Source organism: Neophocaena asiaeorientalis, unplaced genomic scaffold (genome assembly GCF_003031525.2).
Source record: "Neophocaena asiaeorientalis asiaeorientalis breed wild unplaced genomic scaffold, Neophocaena_asiaeorientalis_V1.1 scaffold505, whole genome shotgun sequence".
Lineage (NCBI taxonomy): Eukaryota > Metazoa > Chordata > Mammalia > Artiodactyla > Phocoenidae > Neophocaena > Neophocaena asiaeorientalis.
The window spans coordinates 2,549,684-2,574,925 of NW_020174704.1; the positions used below are offsets into that span (position 1 = coordinate 2,549,684).

Here is a 25,242-nt window from a genome sequence, read left to right on the forward strand (position 1 = left end):
TGTTTTTCTTCAGTTGCCACCTACATGTCATTGATCAGGAACCTTCTTTATTTTTGTGCCCAGATGTTCTAAAAGGTTGCTTTCATAGCTAAACATGCTCTAAGTAGCTCAGGATACATTAACTATCCAACTTCCAGAAAAAAAGGTTGCAATATAAATGATACAAAATGGAACAATATAGAACAATATTAATTAGACTTTGAGGAAAAATACCTCTAAATGATACATTTTTGAGAAAGGCTGAGGACTATGGTGATACACTCCATAGAAATGAGTTAAGTACAGTGCTTTGTAAACTTGAACCACTTTATGACTGTTGGAGAAACCTTTTAATATCCAATTTACACATTTCTTTTTGCATATGTCAGGAAACAATTAAAAATTATAATTTCTCTGATGTCTTTTAAGTCTTCTATATATTCTAATTTCTTGGTAGCTTTTTTCCCTAGCATGTATCATTCACTAGAAGCCTGAAGTACTCATGTAAAAATATATTGTTTGTAGACATGCAGATGACTCAAATACTTCAGCACTTCACAGTGAATTGCTCATTCACCTGAGTGTTTAACAGTGTCAGTGTGCTCAACATTATCATATTTAATTGAATAGTTCAACAAGATAATATGCCAGGGCACACACCATTCTGTGAAATCATTCAATGCATTAGGCTAACAATAAATAAAGCAACACTTAAATGCAATACAGGGGACTTAGAGGAAATTATACAAAAAGAGAGACAGAGAGAGAGAAAAGAAAGGGAGACGGGAAAGAGAGGGACTTTTAAGAAAAAAGGGGAAAGTGGATGGATGTCTGCGAAGAGATTTCTGAAGTCTGATAACACTGATTCTTAAACCTCATTTTCTTGAATGACATTACGAGTAAACATAACTGATGGGAAGAAAAGAGAGTATGTTTGAATATTATATACATAGCAAATGAGTACTATTTCTGGTCCTTCAATTAGATCAGGGTGGTAGACAAAATTTTTCTGTAAAGAACCAAATAGTAACAATCATATGGCTTTTGGGGCCATATGAAAACAGCCATAGATAATGCATAAACAAATGAGTGTCTCTGTGTTCCAGTAAAACTATATGCAAAAAAGGTGTCTGACCAGATTTGGTCCGTGGTCTTATATCATTGATATCTGATCTAGATAGAAAGTCAGCTCACTCTTGAGCTTGGATGGTGTAAAATATCATGGAAAATAGAGTCATGCCTTTAATTTTAATAGGAATTCAGCGACTTATTTTTAAAGGTCATTATTTTTCTACGGGACTGAGCCAAAGCACATATGCCCTATGACATTAGCTCTACGCAATTGCTTTCTGCTTGAATATCATTTCTGAATAATCTCGAAACCTTCATTCTTTAGGCATTTCGCATGTTCTAACTCTATTGTCACTTCTAGATATTTCTTAACATTCATTATAGCAAAGAAGTTTAACGGTATCCCCCTTACCAACAAATGTTACTCGTTCCTGGTATGCTGAATACCTCTTTATCAAGTAAAGTACAAGAAAGTTCAAATGAAAGTTTCAAATAACACACAAGTAACAAAACGTGTCAGTCTTTTCAAATATTTTTAAAATTTCAATTTATGCAAATGTTCATATACATTATTAAATTTCTAAAATAATTAATATATTATAGAACAACATCAAGATTATCTTTCTCTGTTCCATTCATTCTATGGATATTCATCAAGGACAATATTTCTAATATTGTCAGGCTTGCTAGCTTTTACTGGATTATGAATCACAATAATAGCATCTTTATGTTTCTGACACCTGGGACCAAGAATCTCTCCTGCAGATTCCTCCCAAAGCTTCCCAAACCTTCCCAAAGCTGAAGGTTGGCAAAGAGTTAGGAATCTGGGCAACCAGAGCTTGCATTCCAACTTTTTCACAGGCTAAATGTGTGATCTCAGATAGATTATTTAATATCTCTGAACTTCATTTTCCAGAAAAATAAAATGATGACAATAATGCTTAATAAGATGACTGTTGTAAGGATTAAGTAAGAAAAGTTGGAATTCAATATATGTTAACTCCATTTCCTTCTTTCCTTATTCTAAGTGGATGCTTCTTAGAGTGCAAAAATATCAGAAATCTTTTTTATCACAGGACAATTGATTCAGAAAAAAAGGCATTGAGAACAAAACCATTTAAAAGAGAAACCAAATTTTTCCAAATTTTTATCATAATTAAAAGGGGGTCAATGGCCTAATTGGGACTTTATTTTGCAAAATGTTATTAAAAATCCTGGATAGGGCTTCCCTGGTGGCGCAGTGGTTGAGAGTCCGCCTGCCGATGCAGGGACACAGGTTCGTGCTCCGGTCCAGGAAGATCCCATATGCTGCGGAGCGGCTGGGCCCGTGAGCCATGGCCGCTGAGCCTGCGCGTCCGGAGCCTGTGCTCCGCAACGGGAGAGGCCACAACAGTGACAGGCCCGCGTACCGTAAAAAAAAAAAAAAAAAAAAAATCCTGGATATAACTTTACTTGTTTTTAACAAAATAAATTTAATCTTGTAAGTATAAACATGTGCTAATTCTTACAACAAAAGAAAGGATTGTGTTAATGGAGAGGGAGGTAAAACTGTTTGGGATAAAATACATGATAATGTGATATAATATATATGAGGTCATTCTCTTTACAATTCAAACTTTTAGCTCAAAAGGCATCATTCCTGCAAAAGGAATCACAGAGCAATTTAAAACAAAGTCATTCAAAATAGATAAATAATGGATAAAGGATAAGAAAGCAATGAACCACTTACTACTCAACCAATTACAGTGTGCACCTCTGTTTCAGGTTTTCCACGTACCCTATTTTGGCCTAAAACCATATTTTATTAATTGCAACAGTAAAATGTTAGATAAAGTATGCATGTATTTAAAAAAAAACCTTGTAAATGTTAGGTAGAAATTGTTTGGTTGTTATTATTACATAACAAAATTGTGGGATCAGTTGTTTGAAACAATTTTATTGCTGAATTATCTTCATTTGGAAGATATTATAAAGTACTGGGAAAATATATAAGATGATGTTCCTCTAGTTTTGCTTAGGAACTCACACTTGTCTGTAATGATATGAACCATGATTAACCTTATTAACATAATTAACAAGGAGCTTAAATATAATCCACAGCTTTCTCAGAAGAATTAATTTACTTCAGTATTAAAAATGGGCCATCTTTTTAGCTCAAATGGCAAGCATATAATATTTCTTAATTTTTTAAATTGGCACAACTGTTATAAAATAGCAGCATAGTTACAGTAGTTGAAAATATGAAGTTAAAAGGTATGGTATAGACATGAAACATAGTAATTATAGTTTTTGTTTAATTCTTGGACTCATAACACATATGATTCGAAAACTTGAAGATCACATAATACAATGTATGCTCCATTCTCCTTAGATATGTTTTTCTATTTTTTTCATCTTTGTGCATGCAATGCCACATAAATTTTGACACATTCTAAACAGACCAAGAAACTACTTGCTGTCATGATGAGTAGTTTGCTACCAAAGTTAGAGTATTCATTTAGGCATTAAATCAGTCATCCCTAAATGAATTGGAAATTCAATTACAGTGAAAAGAATAGGTTTGGTGACCCTTTCTGTGATTACATCTTGCATATAAATGTATCTAAATCATAAATGACTATCATTTTCCTAAACAAGTGGCTGTACTAGGCAACTGACTGCCCACTTACTTAAGTTAAACTAGTACCATGTAAGCATTTTCATAAAATATATAAATGGAATGAAATCTCTAATTTAAAATATAAATAAAATCAGTGTAACTTCATGCTTTTTAATATGTATGAACCACATGAGCATGAATCAGGTTGAACAAGAACTTACAAATATAAATGTATAACTTGCAGGAAGTATATAAAATTACACAAGGATTCTTATAGAGGCATTAAAATTATGTACCACATTGTGCTACTTAAGAGGTTTCTGAAAATGTCAATAAAATGTGGCCTGTAAAAGAAGGAAAATTTAGAAATTTAGCTAATCACCATCATTGTCAAAAAGTTAAATGTGCTGGCTTATGAAAATTTATATTTGTAAATTTTATTTATATATATAAATATTTATATATATACACATTACTATTGGGGTAAGATTAAGAAATAGCATTATTTTTGTTCTTTGGGGTAGAACTCAAAATAAACTCACATTAGGAGATTCATAAGTAAAATTTGAGAAGAATGAATCTAAAAATATGCTTCTATATTAAATGTGGCCTAGTTAAGAATACGCAAAGTTCACTGCTATCTGAGAACAGTTTAGAGCACGTGAGGGAAACTGGATAAAATTTGATAGTTGAAATAAAGCTTATAAGAAAAAATTTTTTTAATTTTTAAAATTATTATTTGGCATTCTATAGCTATTTCAGGCCACTATTTTAAAATTATGTCCACCCAGAGAAAACGAAATAGTTAGCAGCCAGCATCCAGAAGACTAATCAAATCTGGCTTTCTTGCATGTTTCTGTCCTGTGGACACAGCTCTTATCCTCTAACACACAACTCCCTGTGCAAAAACAAACTTATCATTACAAGTTCAGTATTCCATTCCAAGAATCTTTCTAGATTTAGTTCCCGCCTGTTATGGAAAAACAAAACTGGATTGTTTAACATTTTTTAATGCACTGCAGTTTTTATATAAGAATGTTTAATCTGTTAAAATAAATATTTATTTTAAATGTTGGCACTTAATAGTCCATTGATTATAGGTGTCTATAATCCTCAATATCACAGCCTCTATTATTCTATAAACATCACTTTTCTTAACTCTTTTTGAATCTCAAAAATTACCAAGGGAAAAATAGCTTAAAAGCACATAGGATATTCTGAAAAACAAAAGTAAAAAAAATAGGGCAATTTAATAGTAAACTCTAGGGCTTCCCTGGTGGCGTAGTGGTTAAGAGTCTGCCTGCCGATGCAGGGGACACTGGTTCATGCCCCGGTCTGGGAAGATCCCGCGTGCCGCGGGAAAAAAAAAAAAAAAGTAAACTATAATTGGAAACCATTTACATTGTAACTGTTTTGAAATATAAGATTTTTGAGGGTAGGACTGTGTCCTTTAAGTGATAGTATATATTTGTATTTACATGAAACAAAAAGAATAGTAATTTTAATGTTACTTTGCTTATATATATATATATATATATATATATATATATGAAATATAAGTTTGTATCTGCTTATTTATTGTGAATGTTGGTTTTAGAACCAATATATTTCTGTGTCAGATAAGCACAGATGACACACTCCGGTCTGTTTTCCATCCCCATGGGCCTTATGATGGCTTTCTGCATGCCACATAATGGTCTCTCTGAAATTCAGTCTTGGATATCATCCAACTTTTTAAAGTTACATGTAGACAAGACTAAATTATTACTCATAGGGTTTCCTCAACATCAATCTTTATATTTCTTTTTAGTTCTTCCCTCTGACATCTAGTATATCCTCCTCAATGTCTTAGGGCTCATAACACTGAACTGATTTTAGTCTGTGCTTTGTTTTTGAGGTCCATATTAATCAGGTTGCACAGTCATCTTATTATCATCCTAGGAGGCTTTCTAGAGTATATCTTACTGAGTCTCCCAGGGACAGAAAAACCCTCAGATGTGCTTCCGTTATTTCTTGCTAGGATTACTACAATTCATTATATTCTGGCCTACCTGTCACCTCTACTCTTAGCTGCTTACAGCTAGTACAAACTTTGGCAATGTCTAAAAGCATACAAAACCTAGAATATCTGATCATATTACTTCAGCAAAGAGGAAACTCTGCTTGCCCCTAGGAAAGCTGTGGATTGTATTTAAGCCTTTATTACCTACAAACATGACAGCTTGCTGAACTATATAGTTAAGTAACTTGTTCTCAGTAATTGCTACTTTTCTTTAGGAAAAGTGCCAAGCATTGTAAGTATTTATTTCCAAAAGCAAGTTTATCTCACAGAAAGCATAATAGTTATGATCCTGAAAGGTTGAATAATTAACATTTGATAAACTGATTCCCATTTTTTGTGAACTTTGGAGGAGGACTTATTATATAGAAGAATCTTGTTAAAAATCATATATTATTTTGTAATGCAAATAATCAATCTTATGTTTATTTGTACTATAAACTTAAATGTTAGTAGTAGGGTATTAGGTTTAAAAGGCAAGGAACACCTGCAGTGATGCTGTAAAAAGAATAACGAACTCTATTTCAGTCTGGATTCTGAACTGTGAGTAAGTCCTCCTGGAAAGATAGCAATGCAGGAGCAGATTTACAGTGTTGTCCCTCATCCAGCCACTCACAGAAATTGACCAAAATGAACAATAAAATATACCTGCCTTTTATTTCAGATGTGATTAATTTGTATATTTACATTTCTTCATTCTGGGCTATGTTTCACTTTCTTTCATCTATTATGCTGTTTCAGTGTAGAAAGATCATCAACAGAAATATCCTCCTTATGAAACTGAAGAACTTACTTCATCTTCTATGTCAAAGCTGACTTGTAAGGTTCTTGAATATGGCAAGATGAATCTTTCGCCACATCAAATCCATAGAAGGTGTAAATAATGAAAAGGCAAAAGACATGCTACACTCTCTCCATGTCCATATTCCTTACCTATTTCTTATGTTTATCAGCCCTACTGAAGGCATTTTCTATGGTGGACTTCCAATTTTATATTAATATAAGAATGTTGTTTTGCAAAATTGTAATTGGTCTGTCAAAAACACTTACCAGGTAATAAACCTGAAAAATGGCAATATCTCCCAGGATCTCTACTTTCTTTAGAAATTGGAATACTAAAGGAAGGCAAAAAGCAAGTGCATATCCTTACTAATATACTACACTTGATCTTAGCCAAAAGGCTGAGAAGGGATTATCCTTACTAATATTCACAACAGATGGTGGGTGGTGAGAAACAATGGTGGGGATAAGAAGAATCTTGAAACTAAAATTGTCCTTGAGATAAAAGACATTGAGCTCCTTTTGAAAATCAATGATGATATATTATCTAAAAACATCATAATTCAATTTTTGGAGTTGACTAAGTAATGGGTATGCAGCAAACTTTTGAAGACCAATCCCTTAATAAAACTGTATTTATCAAAATAAAAGTAAAGTCTTCTGCAGGAGTAATAATCAGCACAGTGTCCTAAAGTAATGGAAATTTTATCCTTTGTAGCCTTAAATCCAGGATCATCCTCTCCTCTTATGAATAGCCTCCTTCTTCAATTACTTCCTTTATAATATCCAGAAAAGTAATAGTTGCAACAGTAAAAGCAGAGACAGCAACTTCCTTCACCATAAACCTTTTTCCCCTATGAGTTTCTCCATCTTCCACACCATCTTTGATTGGCAGCAAAGTTGTTATATTGCCAATTTTCAGTTGATCATCAAGGCTTTTGTCCCACTCTACATGAATTAAAAACATACCTGATAAGAATGTTTCGAGACTTCCACCTGAAAAGAGACTTCCTGAATATAAGAATTGAGCAGTTTTCTTTTCCTAAGATATCAGGAAGCACTAGGAATCCTTATGTTGCAATCAAATTTACAATATCCATTCACTCTTCATTTATTAATAAAGTACTATTTGTTAAGTAATATAAGAATACCTACAAGATAACCTAAGTACTTATTTAAAGTGCTATCAGGAGAAGGTTCAAGATGGCGGCATAGGAAAATCCTGAACTCACCTCCTCCCCCAAACACAATAAATCTACAATTACATACAAAATAATTCCTTCAAAAAGGGACCTGAAAACTGGATGAAGAGAGCCTCCAAAACAAAGATCAAGACAGGTAGGAGAGGCAGAGACATGGTATCACCAAGGGGAAAAAAAAAAACACCCCAGCAGCAGTGATCCACAATTGGGAAGGGTTACAAAGGTATGGATCTTCTCCCTGAGGAGCGAGGCATTTGAGCTCCACATCAGGTACCCCAACCCCTAAGTCTTGCACAGGAGAGATATGCCCCTAAAACACCTGGCATTGTAAACCAAACCGACAGGGAATATGCCCAGAAAAACTATAGAACTGCAGGGAATGGAAAATCCGCTCTTAAAAATCTAGTACATAGACTCACTCAACCTGAAAACCAGCACAAAAACATCAGATTGAATAGTGCATGGACCGTAGGTGAAGGGTACACACTAACCTTAAAGCAACTACCAGAGAGGGAAGAATCAGTTGGGATGCTCCCCAAGGACTGAGACACTGGCAGGCACAATTTTTGCACTTTCAGGCTACCTTGCCAACGCCAGTGCTGGTGGGTGCCATTCTGGAATTCTCCTTCTAACCCCGCCTCCAATGGGTACACCCTGATGAGAGTTACACCCATCCCTCAGCTTTGCCCAGGCCTCACAGCTGGCCAGGGCATGCCACATCAACAAGCATGGTCCTCCCACAACAGGAAGGCATATGCAGCCTACAATGGGGACACCCCTTGAGTACCTGGCTCTGGTGGCCAGGTGGGATTGTGCTTCTGAATCCCACAGGACATCCCCTACATAAGGCCACTTTCATGACTGGGAGAGGTAGCTGATATACCTAATACATAGAAACAAACACAGACATTTAGGCAAAATAAGGAAGCAGAGGAATATGTTCCAAATGAAAGAACAAGACAAAATCCCAGAAAAAGAACTACAGGAAATGGAGATAAGCAGTCTACCTAATAAAGAGCTCAAAGTAATAGTCATAAAGATGTTCCCTAAACTCAAGAGAAGAATAGATGAACAAAATGAGAACTTCAACAAAGGATTTAAAAAATTGAAGATACCTTAAGGGAACTTTTGGACATCAAGTGGAATAACATTCTCATTATACCTTCTTCCCAGAAGGTGAAGAAAGAGATAAAGGGCCAGAAGAACTACTGGAAGAAATAGTGGCTAAAAACTTCTCTAATCTGGGGAAGGGAAGAGACATCCATGTCCAGAAAGCCCCAAATTATTCCAAATAAGATGAATCCAAAGAGACACACACCAAGGCACATTATAATTAAAGTGGTAATGGTAAGGATAAAGAGAGAATCCTAAAAGCACAAAGAGAAAAACAACTTGTTATATTCAAGGGAAAGCCCATAAGGGTCATCAGCAGATTTTTCAGAAGTGAGTGGCAAGACATATTCAAAGTGCTGAAAGAAAAAAACTTCCAAACAAGAAGTCTCTACTTAGCAAGGTTATCACTCAGGAGAGATTAAGAGTTTTCTAGATAAGCAAAAACTAAAGGAGTTTACCACCACTAAACCAGCCTTAAAAGAAATGTTAAAGGAGCTTCTTTAAGCTGAAAAGAAATGAACTAATAATAAGAAAACATACAAAAGTAAAAATCTCATTAGGAAAGGTAAATATATAATAAAGATAGAATGGATCAACCACTTGTAAAGCAAGCATGAAGGTTAAAAGACAAAAGTAGTAAAATTAACTTAAATTACAATAATTAGTTAAGGGATGCATATAATAAAAAGATGTAAAATGTGTCATCAACAGTATAAAATACAGGGGGAAATAAAAAAATAAAAAGTTTTGTGATGTGTTCCAATTTAAGTTGCTACCAACTTAAAACAGACTGCTATTTATATAGAATATTATATGTTAACCTCAGTAACTATCAGGAAAAACCTTAATTACCCAAAGTAAAATGAGAATGGAATCTAAATATAACACTAAAGAAAACCACCAAAACACGAGGGAAGAGTGAAAGAGAAGAAAGAAAAAGAGAGGAACTACAAAGACAGCCAGGAAACAGATATATGCATCCTTATATTCATAGCAGCATTATTTACAATAGCCAATATATAGAAATGACCTAAGTCATTCACCAAAATGGGTGAATGAATAAAGAAGAGGTGAGATATATATATATATATATATATAAGCCATTTTCAATGTCATGGATAGACCTCGAGGGTATTATGTTAAGTGAGATAAGTCAGACAGAGAAAGACAAATACAATATGATTTAGCTCATATGTGAAATCTAAACAAACAAACAACATAAGACAAAAACAAACTCACAGATACAGAGAAGATTGGTTAGTTTTTATCAGAGGGGAAGAGGATTGGGGGTGGATGGGAAAATGGATATAGGGGGTCAATTGAATGGTGATGGATGGTAACTAGACTTGTGGTGGTGATTACTTTGTGGTGTATACAGATGCCTAATGATGATGTTGTACACTTGAAACTTCTATATTTTAAAAAAAAGTGCCTTCAAAGTAGGATCACCAAAAATATGAGAAAAATTCTAATGTTTACTAAGTTATTCACTCAAAAAAGTCATCATGATAAAGATCAGCTTATACTTCAAACTTATTTTTCAGTTTCATATATATTTTAAATTTAATGTTTGTTGGAGAAGGGCTCTACAATCTTATCAATGCTTAGGGCCTCTAGAGTCTTTATCTAGACATGCAGATGCCACACAAGGAGTTGAGTTAATGCTATGAATCAGATAGGTGAGGTCCCTGTCATGAAAAAAAAAAAAAGATTACAGATTGTGATAAATAGCAGCAGATAGTAATGGAGGATGAGGAACTTGCCTTAGATTCAGTGGTTATGAAGGCATCTCTGAGAACATGACTTTCAAATTGATAACTAAAGGATGATAATAAACTTGCCTTTCAAAAATATGGGGCAATAGCAATCCAGCAGTTGTAGGAGCCAGGTGAAAGTCCAGTGAATGAAAGGGGCTTGAAATAAAAAAGAAAACAGAACAATATAATCAAGCATACAGACTGATTGTGGAAAGGGTTAAGATGAGTTTGGAAAGGAAGGCAGAAGAACAAATGAAGACTCATGAATTAAATAAAGCTGTGATAAGTAGTTCCAATATCATTGCACTAGAAATGGAAAATATTAAAGGAATTTAGTAGGAAAGTCAAAGTGACATGATCTATGTTCTTAAGAAATTCTTTTGGCTGCTGAGTGTAGATTTGAGAAGTAATACAGATGAGGATCCTCAATCTCTGATTTGAAAAACTGAGTGGATGATTGTTTCTTAAGAAACAATGAAACTCCTGAGATTGGGAGGCTAAAGGAGGAAGATAAATGAAATAGGTAACAAAACACAAAACATTTTTTTGGATATATCAAGTTTGAGATTTTTATGAGACATTAAAGAAGACATATCAAGTAGGCAGTTTGGATATAGAAGTCTTGGAACTTAAAGATGTCAAAGCTTAAAATATAAACTTGGGCGCCCACAGCATATACAATGTATTTAAAACCAAAGGTTTACAGGAGATCATCTAGGAAGTGGGTAGAGACAAAGAGGAGAAAAAGGATCCAGGACCATCTCAGGTACTCCATTATGTACTAGCAAAGACAAGACACTGATTACTAAGATAGAAGAGGCAGAAGAAATGAAGTTAAATGAGGCGAGGTTTCAAGAATAAAGGAGTGGCCAAATGTTGCTCTATGCCTAAAGAAAATAAGAGGCAAGAATTGTCTGTTAGACTTGGCTAATGGACCACGGCGGTCACTGGTATTAGAGAGAAGAGCAGTTATAGTGTCATAGTTAAGGTGGAAATCAGAAGTAGGGATGGTGTTAGATAATGAATTGTGGATGAGAAAGTAAAGACAGCTACAATTCCTCACATTGTAGTAATTTCAGAGCAAGATACATGTAAATGAAACCACAAACTAAATAGGAAGGTCACATTACTGTAAAATATTAAATAATGGCATAAAGTGGGGGGTACCTATTTTATATACCTAGGCTACCCAGTCCTACACAATACTCTAGGTTGATTTTTAAGGATTACAAAATGCAAGAGTGCAAAAAGAACTTAATTTATTTGATATATTTTTCAGATAATCGTTCTTCATTCTGCTGCCCATTTATGGATGAGTAAACAAACAAACAAAAAGTACCTATAAGTTATTTATGTGAAAAAAATATTTGAAACAGAAAGAAGAAAATATAATGTGACATTTAAGATGAAGAATATATTAACCAATAATATAAAATTTTACATAATGAGCACTGAACACAGAAAAATAAAAATATGGGCTCCATATTTTAAGAAGAGAAAAGAAGAGAAAACAGACTGAATAAAAACGGAGAGAGCTAAGGAAATACTTTAAGGAGAGAAATTATGTCATAAAAATGTTAAAATTATTAGAAATAGTCAAATGAAGAATCAACCAAATTGAAAAGTGAACCTAAGATGTGGAGAACAAGCTTGAGAAAAGCACAGGCAAATATAAATTGACAAAATCAGTCACAAAGGAAAGTATACAGTTAAACCCAACAAATACCGAATTTGGATTTCTGAAGAAGAGAATGAAATAGAAAATATGTTCAACTGCATAACAAGTGCAAGGCTGTTTTATAAGTATGGGGTCTTCTAATTATGCACCAGTGCTTTCACCTTTCTTTCCAAAAATTTGTTTGTAGCTTCAGGTGAGAAGAGAATATTAAAATGTGGCTGGATATAATTAGGTAACAAGAACAGGCTGTACTTTTATAGTTCAAGAAAGGGTTATTTGAAAAGCAGTTGATTTCTCCCTTTTTTTCAGTTTTTTTTTAATGAAATGTTAAAATTAATCAAAATTTAAAATTTAAATATAATTAAGCCAGTAACTACCATGTTGTATCCTGTCTTTATTGCTGGATTAATATTAACTATTGCTAATATCTAAATCTAAGATGATATGGTCTAAAACTGGAAGTGCTAATAGACTTTTGTTATTGAGAATATTATGGAGGAAGTAAATAGTAGACCTATGTATTTGGATAGTAACTGAAGATGACAAACTACATTCAACCTTCAGAGAAGCACTGCAATTATCTTTCACCAGAAATAATGGCTGAGAGAGGGAAAAAAAGCAAAAACAAATATAAAATATAATAACACAAATTTCTCCTCTTTAGACAGGCAAAGGCTGCTAATAAATCATGTCTGTTTTAAATGAAAAAAAATTTTTTAGAAACTATGAATCATCAAAATTGACTCAAGAAAAACTAAATAAACCAATAACAATGGAAGAAATTAAGAAAGTTGTCAACCATAACTCAGAAATTTTTTGGCAAATATTGTTATAATTCTTCTAAATCTAAGAAGCAAAACTTTCTAATTACTATGAAGTTTATATGCCTCTAATATTAAAGCCTTATAAAAATAAGTAATGGTATAGAAATTTATATTTTTAATTATAGAGTCCGAGTTCTTAAATAATATAATAGCATATAAAATCAAATCATATATTAAAATATAATCCAAAATAAATTAAAAAATAATTCCAGCAATTCAAGGACTGTTCATCATTCCTCAATAGGTCAGATTGTAAAACCATACAATCATCTCAAAAGAGGTCTAAAATGCATTAGCTAAAATGCAAGATCCATCCTAGACTTTTTTAGAAAAAAATGAATGTTATTTAAAAAGCAATAAGAATCAGCATTATGCTGAATTCATAATAACCAGAAATAAGAAAAATATTACACCTTCATACATTTTACACAAAGCTATCAAAGCAACTCAACATGAACATAAAAACAACAACAGAATATACAAGTACTGAAAATAAGGTCAAATGATTATCATTAGCAAATAAGAGTTTTGCTATCTAAAAAAAATAAGAGGGCTTCCCCGGTGGCGCAGTGGTTGAGAGTCCGCCTGCCGATGCAGGGGACACGGATTCGTGCCCCGGTCCGGGAAGATCCCACATGCTGCGGAGCGGCTGGGCCCGTGAGCCATGGCCGCTGAGCCTGCGCGTCCGGAGCCTGTGCTCCGCAAGGGGAGAGGTCACAACAGTGAGAGGCCCGCGTACCGCAAAAAAAAAAAAAAAAAAAAAAGGGAAAAAACTTAAAGAATAAGTTCTTTATGATGATAAACTAATATTTCAAAAGACAATGCTTTTCTTATATATCAGTCAACGTTAATTATAAAATGTAATATGAAAATAATAACCCTCCTTGGACACAAATATATAAAAATATTAAATTCCTCAAAAGAAATTTAATAAGAAGTGTATAGAAATAACATAAATTTAACTTAGAGACTTAAAATATTATGGATACAGGTATAAAGTTCTGTTTTTAAAGAGTCGGTATTACAAACTTTCCAAATTAGAAATTCCAGTCAAAATTCCAATAGATTTTTTGTAATGAAACTTAAAAAAAATGTTCCTAGTGTTTTAAGAAAAATAGATAAGGAAAGACTGAAAAAAACTATTTTCTGTATTGTGTATTAAAATATACAGTTGGCCCTCTCTATCTGCAGGTTCCAACCACTGATCAAAATATTCGAAAAACAAATTCTAGGAAGTTCCAAAAAGCAAAACTTGAGTTTGCCGTGCACTGGCAACTATTTACATAGGAGTTACATTGTATTTACAACTATTTACATTGTATTAGGTATTATAAGTAATCAAGAGGTGATTTTAAATATACGGGGAGATGTGTGTAGGCTATATGCAAATACTACATAATTTTATATAAAGGAATGAGCACCTCTGAATTTTGGTATCCAGGGGGGTCCCTAACCAATTCTCCACAGATACTGAGGGACTACTGTACATAAATATAATAATTTAATATGGTGATGTTTATGAAGAAATAAATACTGCGATAGAATAGAAAACAAAATTTAATCAAATAAAATTAGAAGAACACTTTACATTAAAAATGTGATACTTAAAATTATAGTAAATTGATAAATTTTCAGAAACTAGACTATAATTTAGGAAAAACTGTAAATTCAATTTACTTTTAACAATTTAAATATAGGCTTTAATATAGTATTTTAACCATAAAGATTCCACTTTTAGGAATGTATTTTAAGAATCAAAATACATTATAGGGGCTTCCCTGGTGGCGCAGTGGTTGGGAGTCCACCTGCCGATGCAGGGGACACGGGTTCATGCCCCGTGTCCAGGAAGATCCCACATGCTGTGGAGCGGCTGGGCCCGTGAGCCATGGCCGCTGAGCCTGCGCGTCCGGAGCCTGTGCTCCGCAACGGGAGAGGCCACAGCAGTGACAGGCTCACATACCGCCAAAAAAAAAAAAAAATTATAAGTTAAACATATATTTATTTCAGTGTTAATGGAAATGTAATTAAAAAGAAATGTAAGAAAATGGAATTAAAATACATGTATTGATTAAAATACATTCTTGCACATGAAATATTAGATAGCAGTTAAGTTACCTTGTAGAACAACACTTATACAGTGTAACATTAAATGAAAAAGTCAGGTTAAAAAGAAGACATGATTTTATTTTTCTAACTGGAGTGCTTGAATGATAGTCTTTATTTATTTTAATGATACATTAGATTCTGTATAATTAGCAACTATTTATGAAGAAGCAATAATTACATACTTTTATTTTTAAAAAAGCATTCCAACCAGGGTTAACCACTTACACCACATGTGATCTTGGGCAAATCAATTAACCTCATAGAGTCTCAGTTCCTTCAACTAATAATTAAAAAAAAAAAAAAATGGCTGTACTGCTTGTCTGTTATATGTAATAATATTTGTGTAACACATATTATGTTTTGAGGATTAATTAGTAGAAAATATCCTCCTATTTAATTCTATTAAGAAATATCTGATGTGAAAAATAAGAACATTAAAAATGGGGGATGTGGAATATTGCAAATATTTTATAATCACTATAAATTTAAAAATTGTGAACCACTATGTTGTACACCTGAAATTTATATAATGTTGTAAATCAACTATACTTCAAAAAAATAGAATAAAATGGTAAAAAAATAAAATATGGGGATATATAATCTGAAAGTGATTTTTCTATGTTAACTAGACTATTGTAAATTTTGGAAAAGTGGCCTGTATTAAGGTAAATAGAAGTGTAGAGGGTGTTCATAAAAGCTTTATGGACTTTTCTGACTTACTTCAAGACAAATTGCAAAATTCTTTTTATAAAAAATCTAAATAAACCTAATATCATTCAACATTAATATTAAAATCCAGACAAGGCATACAACTGAATTCAGGTGGATGGGGCTGTTAGGAAGATAAATATATAGCTTTAAGCTTTATCAACTTCAAAAAGTTGAAAATCCTAGTATTAGAAAATCAAGTAATGATAAATTTACACACTTACATAAGAAAAGCTTGGTCTTAAAGTCATTTTCATAATGAGACCATTTCATAAACCTTTCCTGTGGATTTCATATCTATAAGATATACATACCTTCACCTGTGACATACATGTTAGAAAACAAATTGTTTAAGAAAGTGGTTTGTTTTTTAATTGCTTTTATGATGAACTGTGAATGTATGGAAAGTCATAAAGATTCCTTGATGGAACCAAAGTTTTTGAGGGTTGGCACAGATTGAGGATGAGAAGGAGTAAAGCAGTGGTCAATCTTACCCAAGAAGACATCATGGTTACTCTTAAAAGGCATTTTAAATACTAACATTTGTACTGACATTATCTGCTTATAGTTTCAATTCCTACAGAACTTTTTTCTAAATTATTTTATATCAGCTTTAAAAAAGTGCATATCTATAAGGTCAGTAAATTTTGATGAATAAGAATAAGAACTTTGCATCTGAGAGATCCTAGCTTTCCCTCACTGAGATAGCTGGCAATTTCTCTAAACACTAGGCTCCTCATTTGTAAGATGGGTAACATAAGAGACTTGCTACATATGGTTGTTTGTAGAATTAAATAAGATGACACTTGTTGAGCCAATACTAAGCCTGGCACAGAAGAAACAGAAGTACTTGTTAAATATTTTTAGCAATATCAATATCAGTAATACTTATGTGACCTCCTTTGGTTCTATAACTGTTTCTGAAAAAGCGTGGTATAGTTTGGAAATAAATATTCTCTGTGTGTGAATCTTGTCAATAATTTAAATGTGAACTCTATTGATTAGTAGTTCTTCTTATTTCAGGGCTATTTTAAGTATCACTTTAGACTTTGGTAGTAAAAGCTGCAAAGTACTAAGTAAGTGTAAAGTATTAGTAACAAATGAAAAACCTGAAAACTACAATAATATATAAATAAAATATTGTTTAATGAGTGTTTCAGATAAATAAATCAGTCAGAAACAAATTCTTCAAATTTCAAATGGTATTTAACTCAGATTAGAAGTAGAAAACTGAAAACAATGTTTGTGATCTAAAAAGATCACAAGTTTTAACAAGTTTATTATTATATAAATAGAGCCTCTTAAAATGTTTAGTAATAATTTTAATTTGTGTCATAGTATTTTTTTTTTTTTTGCGGTACGCAGGCCTCTCACTGTTGTGGCCTCTCCCGTTGCGGGGCACAGGCTCCGGACGCGCAGGCTCAGCGGCCATGGCTCACGGGCCCAGCCGCTCCGCAGCATGTGGGATCTTCCCGGACCGGGGCACGAATCCGTGTCCCCTGCATCGGCAGGCGGACTCTCAACCACTGCGCCACCAGGGAAGCCCTTCTTTTTTTAATATATATATCCATTCTTATTCAGATTCTTTTCCCATATAGGTTATTACAGAACATTGAGTAGAGTTCCCTGTGCTATACAGTAGCTCCTTGTTAGTTATCTATTTTATATATGGTAGGGTGCATATGTGAATCTTAAACTCCTAATTTATCACTTCCTCCCACGTTTCCCCTTTGATAATCATAAGTTTGATTTCTAGATCTGTGAGTCTGTTCCTGTTTAGTTCAAATTAGTTCAAATTTTCAAACTATTTGCTTCTGTTACAGCAATTTTTCATATTATTTTTTCTACTACTACCAAACTCTCAAGAAAAAAACCCATATAAACTCATCAAACAATGAAGTATTTTCTTTGGCTCTACTCCTGAAAACTCAAATCAGTTTCTTTGAATCATAACCTCTAAAGTCCTGAAATGTCTTGCAACACTTACATATTGAAAGTTTACAAGTAGTGGAAAAGATTAATCTATAAATATATTATATGGCTTTCACATTATCCACATATTACTAACAAATATGAAAATGGAGCTTTGACAAAATTCTGACTACAAGTCAAATACATATAAATTTGATTTAACATATGTGTGAGACCCAGAATTGTAGCTATGAAGAATATATTATCATGTAAAATAAGTATCACATATATAGTGTTTAAGACTTTCTTAAACACAGCAGATAAAAATAGACAATTGATTCTACCACATAAATTATATGTGAATGCTGGATAAATTTAAACCTTTATGGAAACTTGATAGATTGACTACATAATAGTTAAAAATTTTCCTTCAAAAATACAATCTCTATAATGTAAAATAAAAGAAAAATAACATACATCCTACATATATAGCAAGCAAAGGGTTAGTACTTTCATATATTGAAAGCAATTAATAGTCAATATAAAGTTTAATGCTCCAGTAGCAAAACAAATATCAGACAAGAGTAAGAAACTCTCAATGAAAATAATGGAAAAGTCATACTAACCAAAGCCATCTATAGATTAAATGCAGTCCCTATCCAATTCCCTATGCAATTATTATTAAACACTTTTCCATATTGGTTCTCTCCAACATAATTAAACTTCAATGGATAGATTTTTCTTTAAAATACTTTAATTTCTTGTATTTGTTTTACTTTTAGCTGTCTGAAATGCACATTTCCTTATAAAATAAGTTGGAATATGAGGGGTTTGTTTGGTTTGGTTTGGTTGCTCTCTTATATAAGTAGTTTGAAAATAATTCTGAAATGAAACTTTCACTGTGGTCAAGTTATTCCTATTTTCTTTCCACAGCGCCAGCTATGAAAAAAAAATCCATCGCTATTTTAACAATCATATTAAAGAGTAAAAAGACCTTTTCAAAAGGTGAGAGATTGCCTTTGGTACTGTTAGTTAAATGTCATATTTTCCTCAAGAACTAAGAGTCACCTTTATTAATATAGTTGACTACAGTGGCATCTGATTCCAAATTTAGAAAGCCACTAAGTTTTTCATATTTCTTATATAGATAATCTAGCTTGCATATCAAACATGGAAGCTGCCACACTTTTTGCTCTTGACTCCATTAATTTCAAACTTAGTTTAAGACTAATTATAATAGAATTCTTGTGGTTAGAAGTAAAACCCAGCTCTAAACTGTTTAATATAGAAACAGAATTTTATAAAGTTATGAGATATCTCATTGAACCCAAATACAACAATGGGACGGGGCCTGAAGAAAAACTAGATATGAGCAATTTTCTTCTCTGCTTCTCTCTGAGGTTCTGGTTTATTTTTCTTTCTTTCTGTCATTGCTTCTTAATCTCTGGTCCATAGGCCAGGACATATGGTCATATGACTATTCCTAACAGTCCAGACCCCCAGTAAAAGCATGACATTCTTGGCCCCAAGTTCTAAATCTCCAGGATACGGACTCAGTGTTCCATATCTGGCAAATTGCCCACCACAAACCTGTCAACTGAAGTCACCTGGTTATAAGGTTGATCCTGCTACTGCAATATGGATGGCAGGACTGGGGAAGACACAGACTTAGAAAAAATGGGAAGTCGATAGTCCAACAAAGTAATAGATATCCATTGTACTAGGGCCCTACCTAGTCTATTCTCTACAGAGGCAAGAGGCATACCTCATTTTATTGCACTTGATAAATATTGCATTTTTTACAAATTGAAGGTTTGTGTCAACCCTGCAACAAGCAAGTCTATTGGTGCCATTTTTCCAGCAGCATCGTCTTACTTCCTGTCTTTATGTCACATTTGGTAATTCTAGCAATATTTCAAACTTTATCATTATTATTAAATCTGTTGTGGTGATCTGTGATCAGTGATCTTTGACGTTACTATTGAAATTGTTTGGGGGCACCATGAACCCTGCCCACACAAGATGACAAACTTAATCAATAACTGTTGTGTATGTTCTGACTGCACCACCAAGCAGCTGTTCCCCTGTCTCTCTCCCTCTCCTTGGGCGTCCCTATTCCATGAGACAGGATAATATTGATATTAGGCCAATTAATCACCCTACAATGACCCCTAAGTATTCAAGTGAAAGGAAGTGTCACACAGCTCTCACTTTAAAAACAAAAGCTAGAAATGATTAAGCTTAGTGAGGAAAGGGTATCAAAAGCCAAGAATGGTCTAAATCTAGACTTCTTGCACCAAACAGTTAGCCAAGTTTTGAATACAAAAGAAAAGTTCTTAGAGGAAATTAAAAGTACTACTCCAGTGACCACACAAATGATAAAGTGAAACAGACTTGATGATATGGAGAAAGTTTTAATGGTCTGGTTAGAAAAATCAAACTAACCACAACATTCCCCTAAGCCAAAGCCAAATCCAGAGCAAAGCCCTAACTCTGTTCAATTCTATGAGGGCTGAAAGAGGTAAGGAAACTGCAGAAGGAAAGTTTGAAGCCAGCAAAGTTTGGTTCATGAGGTTTAAGGAAAGAAGCCATTTCTACAAGATAAAAGTACAAGTGCTGATGTAGAAGTTGCAACAAGTTATTCAGAAGATCTAACTAAGATAATTCATAAAGGTGGCTACACTAAACAAGAGATTTTCAATGTAAATGAACCAGCCTTATGTTGGAAGAATATACTATCTAGGACATTCATAGCTAGAGAAATCTCAATGCCTGGCTTCAAAACTTCAAAGGACAGGTTGACTCTTTTCTTAGGGGCTATTGCAACTGGTGACTTGAAGTTGAAGCCAGTACTCATTTACCATTCCAAAAAATCCTAGGGCCCTTAAAATTATGCTATGTCTACTCTGCCTGTGCTCTACAAATGGAACAACAAAACCTGGATAACAACACATCTATTTACAACATGGTTTACTGAATATTTTAAACCCACTGTTGAGATTTACTGCTCAGAAATAAAGATTCATTTCAAAACACACTGTCACTGACAATGTACCTGAGCTCTGATGGAGCTACACAATGATATTCATGTTGTTTTCATGCCTGTTAATACAACATCCAATCTGAAGCCCATGGATCAAAGAGTAATTTGGACTTTTAAGTCTTATTAGTTAAGAAATACATTCCATAAGGCTGTAGTTGCCATAGATAGTTATTCCTCTAATGGATTTGGGAAATGTAAATTGAAAACCTTCTGGAAAATACTCACCATTAAGAATGTTTGTGATTCATGGGAAGAGGTCAAAATATAGACATTAATAGGAATTCGGAAGAAGTTGATACCAACCTCATGAATGACTTCGAAGGGTTCAAGATTTCCTCAGCTGTGGTGAATATAGTAAGAGAACTGGAATTAGAAATGGACTTGAAGATGTGGCTGAATTGCTGCAATCTCATGATAAACTTGAATAGATGAGGAGTTGCTTCTTATGGCTAAGTAAGGAAAGTGGTTTCTCGAGATGAAATCTACTCCTGGTGAAGATGCTGTGATGATTGCTGAAATGACAACAAAGGACAAAGGATTTAGAATATTACATAAACTTAGCTGATAAAGCAGCAGCAGAATTTGAGAGGATTGACTCCAATCTTGAAAGAAGTTCTATTATGGGTAAAATGTTATCTGCAGTATTGCATGCTGCGGAAAAGTCATTTGTGAAAGGCAGAGTCAGCAAACTTCATTGTTGTCTTATTATAAGAAATGTCCACGGCCATCCCAGCCTTCAGCAACCACCACCCTGATCAGTGAGCAGCCATCAACATCGATGCAAGACCCTCCACCAGCAAAGAGATAACTTGCTGAAGACTCAGATGCTGATTAGCATTTTTTAGCAATGAAGTACGTTTAAATTAAGGTATGTAAACTGTTTTTAGATATAATTCTATTGCACACCTAATAGACTACAGTATAGTGTAAATATAACTTTTACATGCACTAAGGAACCAAAATAAAAATTGTGTGAGTTGCTTTATTTTGATATTTACTTTATTGCAGTGGTCTGGAACCGAACCCACAATATTTCTGAGGTACGACTGTACTAGATTGGTTTCTCCCTAAACTACAGACATTCATTTTGGATCAGGTGGAAGTAGAACACTTTGATTCATTAATCGCACGAGAAGTAGCCAGGACATGGAAGCAACGTAAGTGTCCATCAACAGATGAATGGATAAAGAAGATGTGGCACATATATACAATGGAATATTACTCAGCCATAAAAAGAAACGAAATTGAGTTATTTGTAGCAAGGTGGATGGACCTAGAGTCTGTCATACAGAGTGAAGTAAGTCAGGAAGAGAAAAACAAATACTGTATGCTAACACATATATATGGAATCTAAGGAAAAAAAAAAGGTCATGAAGAACCTAGCAGTAAGACGGGAATAAAGACACAGACTTACTAGAGAATGGACTTGGGGATATGAGGGTATCCCCAAGGATATGGGGAGGGGGAAGGGTAAGCTGTGACAAAGTGAGAGAGTGGCATGGACATATATACACTACCAAACATAATATAGATAGATAGCTAGTGGGAAGCGGCCACTTAGCACAGGGAGATCAGCTCAGTGGTTTGTGACCACCTAAAGGGGTGGGATAGGGAGGGTGGGAGGGAGGGAGCCTCAAGAGGGAAGAGACATGGGAACATATGTATATGTATAACTGATTTACTTTGTTATAAAGTAGAAACTAACACACCATTGTAAAGCAATTATACTCCAATAAAGATATTTTTAAAAAGTTACTTTTAATTTCTATAAAATATAGTAATTCTAGTCAGTTTCTTTACTCTTTCTCCAGTGCCAATTATGCCCGTCCATGCCTCATTCAATCTCTCTTCCTTGCTAGTCACCCGTGGTATGTGGTACAACCAAAGATAAATCGTTATCACAAGTGATACTATAATCTGAAATTCTCTCTTAAGCCCTAAAATATCCTGGGTTCCTTATCAAAACCTTTGGCTAGGTTACCTATGTGGTAGAGCTAAGCCAACAGAGTTCACCTTATATGTCCTCAAACTTACAAAACATATAACCAAATTTACAGCATCACCAACCCATCTGTCACATAAGTGAAGGTGATTTTGAGTCTTATATATTCCCACATTTCTAATTCACAAAATGACAACTCTAGTGTGTCATTGAAGAGAAGGATATAATCAAGAAGAATTAGATTTTGGAGCCTACTACCACTTATTGCCACATCCACATACCCTAGGACATGGGTATTCTATTCACAAGTTTATTTCAGAGGCTCAGAGTTACAGATTTCAATTCCAGTTCTGCTATGTAATGTAATCTTGGCCAAGTTACTTAACCTTTCTGAGCCAATAATCTTATCTACAAAAAGAGACTTGTTATATCTACCTCAAAGTGTTGTAAAGATTAAATAGGATAATGTATATACAATGCTACAAGTATAGTTTGTCTTATTAATAAATACTAGTTTTCATAGCATTCAACCCAATAACATTCTAGGACCAGAAGCTCAGGCTGGTCCTGGAATGACAGATGCAGCCAGGCTAACTGGCGGGATGCAGAAAGTCAGCGTCCATGAGATCTGTTTCATACTTGGAAGAGGTAGCATCATCTCTCTTGGCCTGAAGAAGCTGCTGATTATCACAATCTCCCTTCCCTTTCCCCTATACTCTGTCTTGAGGCATGTTGGCATAACTTCAGAGCTGAGGTTTGAGGGACCTCAGCTCTGTAGTTATGGTTGCCTATCAGATAATTAAAGGTGATAAAAATTAGGACAACAAAAAGATCCTAAAACAGTAAGCCAAAACGATGATACATTATAATGGTAGAAGTATAAATGCTTTATTTAATTTTTCTGTTTTCCAAACTTTCTTCATGTGATTCTATTACTTTCAGGATGAAAAATGTATTTTATTTATACTTGAAATAACCGTGAAAAAAAAAACCCAGTAGTTTTAACGGCTGGTTATTATAGTAGCATTTAAATTAGAAAACAACTATAAAAAGCCTAACTGCCCATCTAAAGAAATGGATAAAATATGTGTTGGTAGCGTCATCAAATAAATTATTATGCAAATTTTTGAAAGTGACAATATGGATTTACATTCATTTAAATAAGATGAAATTCTTAAAAATAGATTATGTATCAGTGTGATAAAATAAAAAAAAAGGTACGTGATGTAAATGGGAAGACATAAAAAAGTTTGTAATATTTATGATTAAATCAAATAATGCTATTAACAATTGGAAAATTTTAAAAAACGGTGAACTTTGGCCTCATGTCTGCCTTAATCCTCCCTTCTTTTTGGTACCAGTGAACCCTTCTGTTTGGTACTGGTGAACACAACATGGCTGCTGCCTCACCTCCTACCTCTTTTTTCAATCCACCTTGTCTTAATGACCATGATTTCAGCTCACCCCCAATCCAGACTGCTTCAGCACCTGGTCTCTGACCCCAGATGCTCTAGCAGAACATTGCCTACCTATATTTCTGCATCTACCTGCCTGAAGGTATCCCAGACTTACCTGCCTTCCTGACTCAGTCCCAGGCATGTCCTGCTGGAGAAGTGCTGGCCAGAGCCTTCCCCCTAGGCACACTCAGCACACCTGGTAGCATGCACTTTGCTTTTAAAGATTTTATTATTATTATTGCCACTTTTTAGTTACATGGTGCAAATTCATCGATTCAGTTTCTTAATTATTTAGATGAAATATATCTCTGTTATAACGTTATACCGAATTTGTTTTTCTAAAGTATTCTTTATTATGCCTTAGTTTCTCAAGAAATAATATTATAATCAGATTAATCTGTTCCTTCCTTTTTATAAAAAGTGCCTTTTTCTTGTAGTGTTTGCAGAAGATATATTTATGGCATTAGAACTACTCTGTTTCTTTCAAATTAAATGATATTCCTGAGACTGAATAAATCTTCATGAATAAGCACTACTGATGTTAAAGTACACAAATGGACATATAATAAAATACATATTTTATAAAGCTGACAATGACTCTGGTTTCTCTTACTCTGTAACTCTGTAAAGAACTTAGTTTTGTTATCAATGTCCCCTAGTTGACTTTGCAATGACAGAGCACACTCAGGCCCTTATTGCTACTCTTGAATCTGCTGGGATAAGCAAGTTAAAGCTGCCCTTGAAGGACTTCCTGAGCATCCTTGATTTTGGGGTGTACTCCACTTCTTCTCTATGAACCTGCCTATATATAAGGGTGAGAGGCTTTAACTCTGCAACACCCTGTATGGCAAGGGAGCCATCCTTTTCTTCTCTATGAAGTCTTAGTCAATGCAAAACTACATTAAAACTTGCTTGTGCTTTATCAATATTCTTTTGTCTCAGTAAAGTTTCATTTACCTGGAGGGGAAAAGAAAAAAGTGTGTCTCCAATTATGAAACTGACCCCTCATTTGG

General features: G+C 34.0%; 1 pseudogene; it reads right to left on the bottom strand.

Annotated features, from left to right (window-relative positions):
* Positions 1-6,743: 6,743 nt before the first annotated feature.
* On the bottom strand, positions 6,744-6,901 carry LOC112409330 (uncharacterized; annotated as a pseudogene).
* Positions 6,902-25,242: the final 18,341 nt, after the last annotated feature.